The sequence below is a fragment of the Octopus bimaculoides genome, chromosome 28, assembly GCF_046866305.1.
Source record: "Octopus bimaculoides isolate indiv1 chromosome 28, ASM4686630v1, whole genome shotgun sequence".
Taxonomy (NCBI): domain Eukaryota; kingdom Metazoa; phylum Mollusca; class Cephalopoda; order Octopoda; family Octopodidae; genus Octopus; species Octopus bimaculoides.
In genome coordinates this window covers 1,926,676-1,941,675 of record NC_142955.1, presented here as the reverse complement: position 1 = coordinate 1,941,675, position 15,000 = coordinate 1,926,676, and positions in this window count along the sequence as shown.

Below are 15,000 nucleotides of genomic sequence, written 5' to 3'. Positions count from 1 at the left end.
TTATGACCAATAAGGAAAAGCAGAGTTATAGAGTTTACATATTTCTTTTAGGTTTGCCATGAAATTAGTAAACTATATCGGTCATTAACGGCTTGTTTGCTCGTTTATGGGTTTGTGGTTTGTTGTAGATGAAAAGGGTTAATTTCAGAGCATTTCCAACTATGTTATTTGTCATAATTAACGGGTACCTTCAATACACATGTGGCGTTGCGTTCTGTAAGGGGCTTTTATAACATGTCCACCTAATTTATAGACACTTTGTATTTTATTCGTGTGCTGCGCTTGGGGAAACGCTTGTATATCTCATTCGAAAGATATATACATATGTAGGAATACCTACACACATACGTACATGAATATATAATATATATGCATATCTTTATCTATCTATCTATCTATATATATATATATATATATATATATATATATATATATATATTTATATATATATATATATATATATGTATGACTGTGTACTTGCGAGTGAGTATGAAATGAATTCGCATACATACATAATTATAAATATTTATATATAAATACGTATGTGTATATATATATATATATATATATATATATATGAAACGATGTAAACGTATATAAGTGTATACAAGTACACATTTATTTGTATGTATACATATATATGTGTATATATGATGTATACACATAGACATAACATATAAATATATGTTTTATATATATGTATATATAATGTATACACATATACATAACGTATAAAGATGTGTTTTTTATATATATATGTGTGTGTGTGCGTGTGTGTGAGCGGGAATTTCATAAACATTCATAATTATATTACCAGTGTATCACGCTCCTAGTTTACCGTCTTCATTCACGCACCCCTCCCACACATTTTCATAATTTACTTAATAAAATTACCGGGCCAGAAGAGGTAACATCATAAAAAAATAAAAATATAAAATTAAAAAAATATGTATATATATCTATAACACGATGCTAATTACAGAGCATACAAGATATGTTCCTAATTTTCTTGTAGAATGCAAATTGTTTCGGCTATTAAAAGTGGTTTCAGAGAAATATGTATGGGATTTATTGACATACGAAATACACGAACACACACACATATATATGTGTGTATATATATATATGTGTGTGTGTGTATATATATATATGCACTTATATCCATACATATATGTATACATATATATATATGTATATATATATTTTTTTTTTTACATACCTACGTAGATATGTATGTATGTATGTGTGTGTGTGTGTGTGTATAAGAGTTCAGACATGAAGCTAAATACAAGCAACACATGAAAAGAGAGGTCTTCCATAAGAACCACGTTTGAATTAAATTTATTACAGAATGCGTACAGTGCGAGCGTGGCCATATATATATATATATATATATATATATATATATATGCGACGGGCTTCTTTCAGTTTCTATCTACGAAATCCACTCACAAGGCTTTCGTGACTCCGAAGTTATTGTAGAAGACACTTGCCCAAGGTGCCACGTAGTGTAGTGGGACTGAACCCGGAAACATGTGGTTAGGAAGCAAGCTTCTTACCACACAGCCACGCCTGCGCCTATATATATATATATATATATATATATATATATATATATATATATATATATATATATATATATATATATATATATATATATATATATATATATATATATATATATATCGTGAAATAGCCCTACTGGTGATTGAGAAAGAATTGAAGAGTTCCCATTACAAGGAAAGAGCAGAGAGAGATATCATATAGTACCCTAAAACCTTCTTTAGGTACACAAAGGAGACTGTCTCTGTGCGTTGCGGGGCAGGGTAGGGACACTCCTCCAAAACGATGTCTCCCTCGCGGGAAACCAAATGAGGATAAATGAAACGCTGAACGAACGATTCAAAAGTGTCTTCACCTTACCGCTGTAGAATTTTTTTACCCCTACTTCTGTAGGGGGCAGTAACAACTGATTACGCCATAATCGAAGAAAAGGATGTAATACTAGCGATAGATGATATAAATGCCAACTCAGCCTCTGGTCCCTAGGGATTCCCAGCAATCCGTCTCAAGTCATGAAAACAGTCCTTGCAAAACCACTGCAGCTACTATTCCAGAGATTCCGCGCAAATGCCGAGTTTCTTAACCACACAGCCGTGCCTGGGAATATACTTAAAAATTCCAAGAAAAATACGGTATTTTTCTGGTAAAAATAACGAAAAGAAAAAAAATGGCGCATCACATACATGTTTTAAGCCTTCATAAAGAGTTACTATGAATGAAGTTAATTTATGTTTTTACTTTTTCCTTTTTTGATTTCGGTTTTGAATATTATAGACAGCGACGTTGGAGGTGTTTTAGAAAATTAAAAGCCTCGGTAATTAAGAAAACCTAAATAAAAGCCAAATCACTTAATTAGAGCTCTATTATGTATAAAATCGAATGACTCACGTTGCGCACCACTCACCGAATACACACCTGTATATACAATATATATATATATATATATATATATATATATATATATATGCATACACATACAGACACATATAAATGTAAGATTCAAGAATCAAGGTGTAGGAAGAAAGTCAGCTTTAAGCAATCTGTAGAAAATATGAGAAACAACTTTCAAGAACAGTAGTGGATTATTTGATGGCGGGGGGGGGGGGAAGGTCGTGAATTTTCTCCGCTTCAAAGTACGATTGTTGTTGTTGTTGGCACTCCGTCGCTTACGACATCGAGGGTTCCAGTTGATCCGATCAACGGAACAACCTGCTCGTGAAATTAACGTGCAGGCAGGTGGCCGAGCACCCCACAGACACGTGTACCCTTAACGTAGTTCTCGGGGATATTCAGCGTGACACAGTGTGACAAGGCTGACCCCTTTGAATTACAGGCACAACAGAAACAGGAAGAAAGAGTGAGAGAAAATTGTGGCGAAAGAGTACAGCAGGGTTCGCCACCATCCCCTGCAAGAGCCTCGTGGAGCTTTTAGGTGTTTTCGCTCAATAAACACTCACAACGCCCGGTCTGGGAATCGAAACCGCGATCCTATGACCGCGAGTCCGCTGCCCTAATCACTGGGCCATTGCGCCTCCACCAAAGTACGATAAGCTGAACAAAAATTATTTTATATTCCACGGTTGGCAGCCAGGGTTGCCGGGTATGCGAATGAAAATCCAAGATTTACGGAATGGAGGAGGTAAGATCCGAGCTACATATGTTTCAATGCGGTGCCCCAGCATGGCCACAGTTTAATAAATGAAACACGTGAAAGATAAAAAAAATAAAAGATATACATACATAAACGTAGGCATGACTGTGTGGTAAGTAGCTTGCTTCCCAACCACATGGTTCCGGGTTCAGTCCCACTGCGTGGCACCTTGGGCAAGTGTCTTCTACTGTAGCCTCGGGCCGGCCGAAGCCTTCTGAGTGGATTTGGTAGACGGAAACTGAAAGAAGCCCGTCATATATATATATATATATGCATATATGTGTGTTTGCGTGCGCGCGCGCGTGTGTTTGTCCCCCCACCCACCATCGCTTGAGAACCGATGTTGGTGTGTTTACATCGCAATAACTTGTGCGTTCCGGCACAAGAAACCTCATAAAACAAGAAACAAGTACTAGTCTTACAAAGAATAAGTCCTGGGGTCGATTTGTCCGACTAAAATGTGGTGCTCCAGCATGGCCGCAGCCAAATGGCTGTGTGTGTGTGAATGAGGAATTTCTTTCATTTGTTTCAGGCATTTGATTGTGGCCATGCTGTAGCACAACGTTTAGGATGTAGAAAACTGGAGAGGAAAGATAGTCCGCGCATACCATCAAGACTATTTATATACATTGGAATCTGCGCAAGTCTTAATAGAATCGCTACTCCGAGATTCCCGTTTCCGTTTCCGGCTCTTGCCGGAACGTAACCGGAAGCGGATACGGGAAACTTCGAAAAGTGATTGTGTTAAAAGACTTACGCATCTTCCAATATGAAATAAATCGAACTAAATGTGCTATGTACATTTTTCCTCTCAATTTTCTACACACACACACACACATACACGCGCGGATATTTACATATAAAAAGTTATTCATTCAGATTTACAAATATACACATGTGTATAAACCTATGTTTACATTTATGGGTATATACGCATATAATATGTATGTATGTATAAATCTATGTATATATGTATGTATGTACGTGTGTATATAAGTATGAATTTATGTATGTATGAATGTACGTATATATGTATATATGTATGTATGTATTTATATTGAAATTTGCAGAAAAACAAAAGACGAGGACAGGTGTATAACACATGTACATATGCACCTATATATATATATATATATATATATGCATGTACATATATACGCACATACACATGTATAAAGATATACAAACATACAAACGTATATATATATATATATATATATATATATACGTATATACATATACATACGTATATGTATAATGTATATATATATATATATATATATATATATATATATATATACATACGTATATATATATATATATATATATATATATATATATATATATATATATATATATATATGAGACAGTGTCAGATATATATTTTTATATATATGTATATATATATATTGATATCTTTGAATACGCTGTTTATATGTATAAATTTCTGTATCTATCTATCTATCTATCTATCTATTTATTTATCTAGAAACAAACACTGGTCAATCGCTCATCAACTTTTTCAAGTCTCACTTGAAGAGGAAGGTGAGAGTAGAGAGGGAGGTCTTGTCTAGTGAATGTATCAAAAAAAAAGATGGGTGAATGTAGCAAGGATGGCACGTGTGAATGACGGAGCCACCTTGAGCGTAGTCCAAAAAAACAAAGAGAAAGAGAGTACCTTAGTGTAACATAGAACATTTGTATTTCATTGCCCGAGGCTACCGTGGTCTTTCCGTAGGGTTTTCTTTCCACGGATAAACCTGCCCACTTTTGGGAATTCCATTTCTTTTTGTATTATTTCGACTCTTCGATCTCCCAAACGATTTCCATCCCTTATGATCAATGTCCCTATTTTATTTTTGTTTTCGCTCCCCTCGAAAAGAAAAACTCTACATTGTATTGTCCCCTCTGAGTCGAGCCCTATTTGGCTAATAAAGAAATCTATCTATCTATCTATATGTCTCTCTCTCTCTCTCTCTATCTATCTGTCTATCTGTCTCTCTCTCTCTCTCTCTCTCTCTCTCTCTCTCTATCTATCTATCTGTCTATATGTCTCTCTCTCTCTCTCTCTCTCTCTCTCTATCTATCTGTCTATATGTCTCTCTCTCTCTCTCTCTCTATCTATCTATCTGTCTCTCTCTCTATCTATCTATCTATCTATCTATCTATATATCTATCTGTCTATATGTCTCTCTCTCTATCTATCTATATATCTATCTGTCTATATGTCTCTCTCTCTCTCTCTATCTACCCGGGTGCATAGTTTCTTGACCCCTTTTCGTCTCTCAGACTCCTTCGTCGTGTCTTCCTTCGTACTCCTTTTTGTTCTTTTAATCCCTTTCGGTTACCATTCTCTTACCATCATGTCCACCCTTATCGACACCACATCCGCCACTGTCACCACCACCAGCAACCAATGCGCAGCCACCACTACTACAACCTCCGGGAAATCCACCTCCACCAACACGAAGAGTACCCTCCAAGATCTTAACTCCACCACCACTGTAGCCGCCGCCACGAAGACGACCATCACCATCACCAACCATCGGGGGTAAACAGTGAGGTCGCTGTTAGCATCACCACCACGGTGATATTTAAGTTTCACTTTCACTTTCGGAAACCACCTCCGCATCATCATAACCACAATCTTCGAACATCAACAACAACAATACCACTCACACTGACAACTCCACCACCACCACAACCATCTTCATCATCGCCAGCATTATCGCCAGTATATCATAACTACCACCAAGACCACCACTTCAAGCATCATCATCATCGTCAGCACCACTGCCACCACCACCACCACCAGTAGCATAACCCGCACAACCGCTACTGCTACTACAACCTCCACGACTACAACCGCCGTCTCCACCATCACCACCCTCATTACTACCACCACAACCACTACCCACCACCCCCACACAACCATTACAATTAACTTTACTGCTATTTATCATCATCACTATCAACACCACCACCACTACAACAACCACCACCATCACCATCACTACCAACACCACCACCACCGCCACCACCAATAATTCCACCCCACCCCACCCACCCCACCTCCGTTTTCACATTCTTACGCTGTATCTACTTTATTCCCGCCAAACCAAATCTATTTCCTCTCCTCCCCCTCCTGCTACTCTACCTCTTCCCCCTCCTCCTCCACCACGCACTGTCAACCTTCCACCGAACACCTCCTCCCCCACCCACCCAACTCTTAACCAGTCAACAGGAAATTGGACGCCATATTGCAATTAATAATGGCTTTGCTCCGTAGAACTTCATTTAAACAAAACGGGGTAGATCTAGTCGGGTGGATCTGGTGTGATTGCCGTAGTGCTGGCGGTGGAGGAGGGGGAGGAGGGAGGTGGTAGTGGTGTGGCGTCGGTGATTTTGCGGTTTATAGCTTTGTATTCAGTATTTAGCGATACAGCGCTTTTCCTAATTATTTCTTCTTCATTTTCTTCTCCATCATCATCATCATCATTTGTATCTGTTGCTCTTCATTTTCTTCTTCATCACCATCATCGCTATCATCACCATCATCATCATCATCACCATCATCATCATCACCATCATCATCATCATCATCACCATCACCATCACTATCATCATCACCATCATCACCATCACCATCACCACCACCATCACCACCATCATCATCACCATCACCCATCGTCGTCGTCGTTGTTCTTGCCTATCATCCTCTCGAGATATCCTCCCACTACCACTACCACTACCACCACCACCACCACCACCACCACCACCTTGATCATTGTCCTCACTGAAAACAACGGCAATCCAGCGATGCCTACCTCCACGTGGTCGCACGACCTGGTAGCAATAACAGTCAATAGCCTTTCGAATCTGAACTGCACAGGCGTTCGTATAAAGGCAAAAAACAAAAAAAAGGAACGACACATTTGATGATGTACTCCTAGATACATCACGCCAGAATGAAAGACGGCAAGAACATCTTCCATGAAACGTCTGTTGGACGGGGTCAGACTCGGCGCTAAAAAAACAACAACAACAGTATCGTCATCATCACCATCATCAACACCAACAACAGCAGCAACAAAAGCAACAACATCATCATCATTATCATCATCAGCAACAACGAAAGTAATCAACCCTAACGAAATACACCCGTTTTGAATTAAGAAAGTCGTTGGTTTCCATGGAGACCAAAACGAGAGCATCAGTAATTGGCAGACAACATCTTCTCCGCCACCCCAGAACCACACACACACACACACACACGTACATGCCGTCAACACCGTCTGCAGCTACAGCGTCGCACCGCCACCGACGTCGCGTTAATGCTGCCGCCGCTGACCGCATCACTATAATCGCACACCAACATTATCGGCTCAGACACCACCACCACCACCACCACCACCACCACCACCACCACCACCACCACCACCACCACCGTCACCACCACCACCACCACCACCACCACCACCACCACCACCACCACCACGTCAACTAACACAGCTAGCAAATTTAGTAAGTTCCCCGCTACCTCTGTTCCGGTGGGTGGGGGGGGGAACTCCTAAATATTTCTAAGCCTAATCACGTGAGAATCCTCTGCCAATTAAACTGCTTTCTAAACAGATACTAATTTGAGCTTCCCTACCACAAAATAAATAAATAAAAAAGAAAAAGAAAAATTTGGATTCCAGTCAGAAGCACGATAGTTGCAGTGTAGATCCACGTCTTTCTATCTCACTTAATTTTTGAAAAGCAGAAAACCTGTGAAACATGTTAAGCCTTTAAAAATAAACCATCTAAAGGACTTCAAGTGCATTTTCAATTTCTCTTATTTACACGACTATCCGTAGAGAATAAAATAACTTTTTCTATCTATCTATGTACAAGTCTATCTATCTATCTATCTATCTGTCTGTCTGTCTATCTATCTACAAGTATCTTTCTATCCATCAATCTATCTGTCAATCTTTCTGTCTGTCTATTTATTTATCAATCAGTCAGTCTGTCTGTCTATCTATTTATCTATCTATCTATTTATCTATCTATCTATCTATCTATCTATCTATCTAAATCCTCGAACTGTCTGTCTGTGAAACACAGACACAAAGACACACACACATATACACATCTATAAATCCATAGGCCATGGTTGATCCGAGGCTACAAGGAAAGACAGTTGCCGAAGGTGCCACGCTGTAAGACTGAACCCGGAACCATGTGGTTGGGAAGCAAACGTCTATGAATAAAGTTTACGTCTCCTTGTGTCAATTGTTTCGCTTTTAATCTTTATTTAAGGTAGTCCTGATGCGGTGTCTTGGATTACATAATACATTACGTGAATGCGCTGTCTCATCACGCGTCATTTAAACAGATTCAATCCATGATCAGCTGATTAAATTACACGCTTGGGGAACGGTGAATCTCGAAGTAGATAAAGCTAAAAAATAAAAGCGTCTTGATATGAACTTCAAAGTTCTTTGGATACAAAAAGACGAAAGCCGACCGTAAGAATCGAACTCACATCTTCCATAAACGTTGGACCAAAGTAATCCTTGCTATTTCTTCACACTCCTCCAGCAAAGATTTATTTTACGTTCTCACACACATTTATACATACATATATATGTGTATATATATATATATATATATATATATTCCTGATGAAGGCCGGTTTATGAGGTTATCCTGGGTTTTCCGTCCATAAAGAGTTTAACCATATGGCGTATCGTCAGACCCCCCAAGACCTGTTGGTCAATTATCAACAACCCCACCACTACCCTACAGCACATAAACTCCACCAGATCATAGATCGTAATTTTCACGTCGCGCCACCGTGACCACCACCACCACCCAACTACCGTCAAAACTACAACAGCAGTCACAGCAACATCCAACGTCAAAACTGCAAGAAATTTGACAACCATCACCACCACCACCGCCGCCGCCACCCTAATCCGCCATTTGCATACGTCGTCACCACCACCACCACCAGCAACATACCATCGACACCATCACACTCACCAGTGCCGCAACCACTATTACCAACCACCACTACCATGATCGAAACTACAAAAACATTAACATTTGAAGCTTACTACTACATATGCTATTACCACTACAACTACTACCAACACCACCACCACCACTACTACTACCTCCACCACCGCTACCACCATTTCTACTACTACTACTACTACTACTACTACCGTCACCACTACTACTACTAGAAAAACAACTACTACTAATACTCCCACCACCTCCACCACCACCACCACGACAACTACCACTATTTACTACCACCATTACCACAACCACCACCAACAACACCACTACCACTACTACTACTGCTATCACCACCTCCACTACAACCATCATTTCTACTACCACCACCACCACCACCACCACCACCACCACTACCACCACTTCCACTACAACCATCATTTCTACTACTACCATCACCAATACCACCACCACCACCACCACCACTACTACCATCGCCACTACATACTAGCACCATCACCACCACTACTACTACATTACTAGAAGTACCATAAAGATCAGAAGAACAGCAACGTTAACAGCAACAGCAGCAATATCCAACATAATCAGTAGCAGCAGCAGCACCACCACCTCCACCACTGCCTCCGTCGTAACGACAAGAAGAACAAGAACAACAACAAAAACATCACAGACCAAATTGATTCTATTTAATACTCGTTGATGAAACTCGGTTATTTATTAGTTTTACTCACTTTTAACTGGAATTTTGGTTATTGACAGCACACACACGTATATATCCACATAGATACAATCATCTATATATATATATTTACAGACACGCACATAAATATATATATATATATATATATATATATATATATATATATATATATATATATATATATATTCTCAGACACATATATGTGTATATAAAGACGACATATATGATATATATATATACACACACATATATATATATACATATATATATATATATATATACATGTATATATATATATACATGTATATATATATATGTATATGTATGTATGTATATCTCAGATTCATACATACATACCACATGTAGCTATACCTAGGGGCACACATACACACGTGTGCCACCTACACATACGCATGTACGTACAAATGCACACATACAGCTATGCCTACACACACACACACACACACACACACACATATATATATATATATATATATATATATATATATATATATATAAGCTTAATGAGGGCATTCGTGTTTGACGTGTCTGAAGATGACCAGATTAGCAGCTGTTTTCTTCATTTGGTTCCTGTGTTGGCTTAATAAACAAGGTTAATATTGGCATGAAATCCACGGTCACACCAGAGACACCGAGCCGTAACAGCCGTATCAAGACTCGGCGGGATTCTTGTTCTCCGTGCGAAACCTCGTCTCTGTACATTTCCGATTCTGAGTACAGTACTCCAGGGTCCACTACACAACGCCACCGAGAACGAGCGAGCGAGCTTCGGCAAGATGTTCCTAACAAGACCTCCTGAGTTAGCTTTCATACATTATTAATGTCACCGGATTGTGGCCATGCTGGGGCACCGCCTTGAAGAATTTCTTTTAGTTGCATGAACAAACCTCAGTACTTATTTACATTTATAAAGCCTGGTGCTTATTCTATCGATCTCTTTTTGTCAAACCGTTAACTCGCATACACATATATTTTTTCTTTTACTTGTTTCAGTCAGTTAACTACGGCCTTTAAAGGGTTTTACTCGAAGAAATCGGCCCCAGGACTTTGTAAAGCCTAGTACTTTTTCTATCGGTTTCTTTTGCCGAACCGCTATGTTATGGGGGGCATAAACACACCACCGCAACGTCGGTTGTCAAGCGATGGCGGGAATACAAACACAGACACACACACATAAACACATGCATATACACACACATATATATATATTTATATATGTCTGCGCGATGCTAGAAAATGGCTGACGACTAGCATCGCGCTTGAAACTCAAGAGTGCCAACGAATCTGAGTCAAACCGCTTTGATCTATACCAGGTGGTGCTATTAACCCATTACCTACCAGTGATCTCGTATGAGATCACTGAAAAATTACAAATTTCGTAATTATCTGTCAATATTTACACATATCCAACCTTTTTGCTATATCTACTAGGTATATTTCTCTGATGTGGAGGCGCAATGGTCCAGTGGTTAGGGCAGCGGACTCGCGGTCATTAGATCGCGGTTTCGATTCCCAGACCGGGCGTTGTGAGTGTTTATTGATCGAAAACACCTAAAGCTCCACGAGGCTACGGCAGGGGATGGTGGCGAACCCTGCTGTACTCTTTCACCACAGCTTTCTCTCACCCTTACTTCCTGTTTCTGTTGTGCCTGTATTTCAAAGGAGCCAACCTTGTCACACTCTGTATCTCTCCCGTTAATTTCACGAGCTAGCTGTTCCACTGATCGGATCAACTGGAACCCTCGGCGTCGCAACCGACGAAGTGCCACGATATTTTCATAGCTGAAGGCAATGAGCTGGCAGAAACGTTAGCACACCGGGCGAAATGCTTAGCGGTATTTCGTATGCCGTTAAGTTCTGAGTTCAAATTCCGCCAAGGTCGACTTTGCCTTTCATCCTTTCGGGGTCGATAAATTAAGCACCAGTTACCTACTGGGGTCGATATAATCGACTCAATCTCTTTGTCTGTCCTTGTTTGTCCCCTCTATGTTTAGCCCCTTGTGGGCACTAAAGAAAGAAGAAAGGTTAGTACGCCGGAACCATGTGGTTGGAAAGCAGGCTTCTTACCACACAACCAAAAATATAAAGGGATTTTTAAAAACTTCAAATAACTATAAAGGTCCAGTAGAATTCAATTGGAATCAAAGGGGTCTGTTAGCTAAAAAAAAAAAAAGGGATGAAAACCACTCACTGATTTTGCAAAGAGTAGGTCGGCTGAATATATATTCGTTATGTGCAATAGAAAAAGTGTAAGATGAAAATAGCAATCTTTGTAAGATACTAAATGTGGACACAGCACGGAAAGCTTAATTATCAGCACTAGTACGATCCCCGCACTACCACACACACACACCACCACCGATACTACCACATACACACACCACCGATACATCCACTACCACCACCACCATCATCATCGCCATCACCACCATGCTACACCGTCAACTACACCACCGCCGCCAACACCACCACCACTACTAATACTACCACCGTCACCTCCGCCATGTTCACCACTACCATTTCCACCATCACTGTCATCATCATCATGATCACCACCACCATCACCACCACTACCATCACGATCATTACCACCACCACCACCACCACCACGCTACACTAAAGTACACCACACCTCACACCCGAACCTCCACACCCTCGCCTCTTCCCACTACCCCCCCCCCCATCCACGCCCCGTGGTGGCAATCACTCTCCATCGCCGCTGTTCGCCAATTACAAACATCAAAGACTTCTTTTAATCGTGTCTTCGTTAAGATTTGCCAAAATCTAGCCATGTTATTGAAATAGCATCACAGCTTAGCCGTCTTCGGAAGAGATCTTCATTCTCTATTAAAGACACCAAACACCACACCCGCCCGCCTGCCCACCCCCGCCACCAGCCTGCTCACTCACTCCCTCTCTCTCTCTCCGTATTTGTCTTTCTTTTTTCTCTTATCCTCTCTCATTTTTCTCGATACACATCCAAGAGGCGATGCTTACACACAGCCTGCCGCATTCATCCGTGTATATACATATACATATATACACACATATCTATATATTTATATACATATATATATATATATATATATATATATATATATACATATGTATATATACAATTATATAATACATATATATATGCATATATGTGTATATATACATATATATATATACACATACATATACAATATATATATATATATATATATACATACATATATATATATACACATACATATACAATATATATATATATATATATATATATATACATACATATATATACATATATATACCCATAGATATATATATATAAGTATATACACATATGTATATATATATATATATGTATATGTATATGTATGCGTGTATTGTATATATACACACTCACACACATGTACACATATTCGTATATTTACACACGCATATACATACATATGCGTGTATATGCGCATATATTTATATACGGTTTAGTTACATATGTATGCGAATATATGTATGTATGCATATATATATATATGTGTGCGTACACATATATATATATATATGTTTGCATGTATATGTATATATACACACAGGCATACATCTATAAACATATACACATATATAAGTATATATATGTGTATGTATGTATGCACACTTACACATATCACTGATACTGAATGACGTAGAGAGAATATTCTATACGCATGTGTACACACACACACACACACGCACGCAGACACCTATACTCACACACACACATGCATACATATGTATATATTTATATATACACATGTATTGATAATTATGCAATTTACACACATATATATGTACATATACGCACATACGGACACACACACGCACACATACACACATGCACCTACTCACGGACACATTACTGTGCCAGAACAGTTTTGTGGTTGAGTGGTAAAATGTTCGCTTCTGAAGCATGTAATTGCGGGTTCAATTCATGTGACCAGTGACAGTTGTTAAAACCTGACAGTGTAACCCGATACATAATCTAACCAGAATCCAGCGGTTTTTTTAGTGTATATATGTATGTATGTATGTATGTATGTATGTATGTATGCAGGTATATACGTATGTATCTATGAATGTGTGTGTGTATGTATGTGCGTTCGTGTGTATGTATGTATATATATATATATATATGTGCGTGTGTGTGTGTATGTACGTATGCATGTATGTGCATATATATGTTTGTATGTGTATGTGTGTATGTATGTATGTATGTGCATTCGCGTGTATGTACGTACGCATGCATTTATATATGAATATGTGTATGTATTTGTGTATGTATATATGTAATCATGTCTGTATGTAAGTATATATATGTATGTATCTGTGTGTATGTGTATATGTATGTATATGTGTATATGTATGTAGGTGAGTATATGTATGCATTTATGTATGTATGCGTGTATATGTATGTGTATATATGTATGTATGTATATGTGTATATACGTATGTATGTGTGTATATGTATGTACGTATGTATGTGTGTATATGTATGTATTTATGTATGCGTGTATATGTATGTATGTGTGTATATATGCATGTATGTATGTCTCTTCTGTTTTTAATATTTCAAGTTCATCGTCTGATGAAGGAACTGGTTTCTAACAAAGACACAAAACCCTATCGTTACAATGTAGATAACAGAAACAACGTCACATTTTAAACTTCAGAAACGTCTCGGATATTCCTACTGTTCCGCTTACAGATTGTATTTGTAATGTCCATGTTATTTGACAGATTTGTTTTTCGGAAGACCCTAGCTTATCCAGAATGTAACAAAGGCATTTACTTACGTAGTCAAGTGTACAGGTTGTTAATAGTCTAAATGTGAATTTGTAATTTGAATATAGAAGCTGAATGCTACGGAGAAGGTATCGTGAGTCATCCTATTTCGCTTTGATTTTCAAAGAGACGTTCATATCTCTTTCTCTTTGTATGTCATTTTCCGGTTTTATTTCAAGATTTCTCGCCAACAGAGAAAGAGCCGGTGCCTAAGCTAGATCCAAGTCTTCTT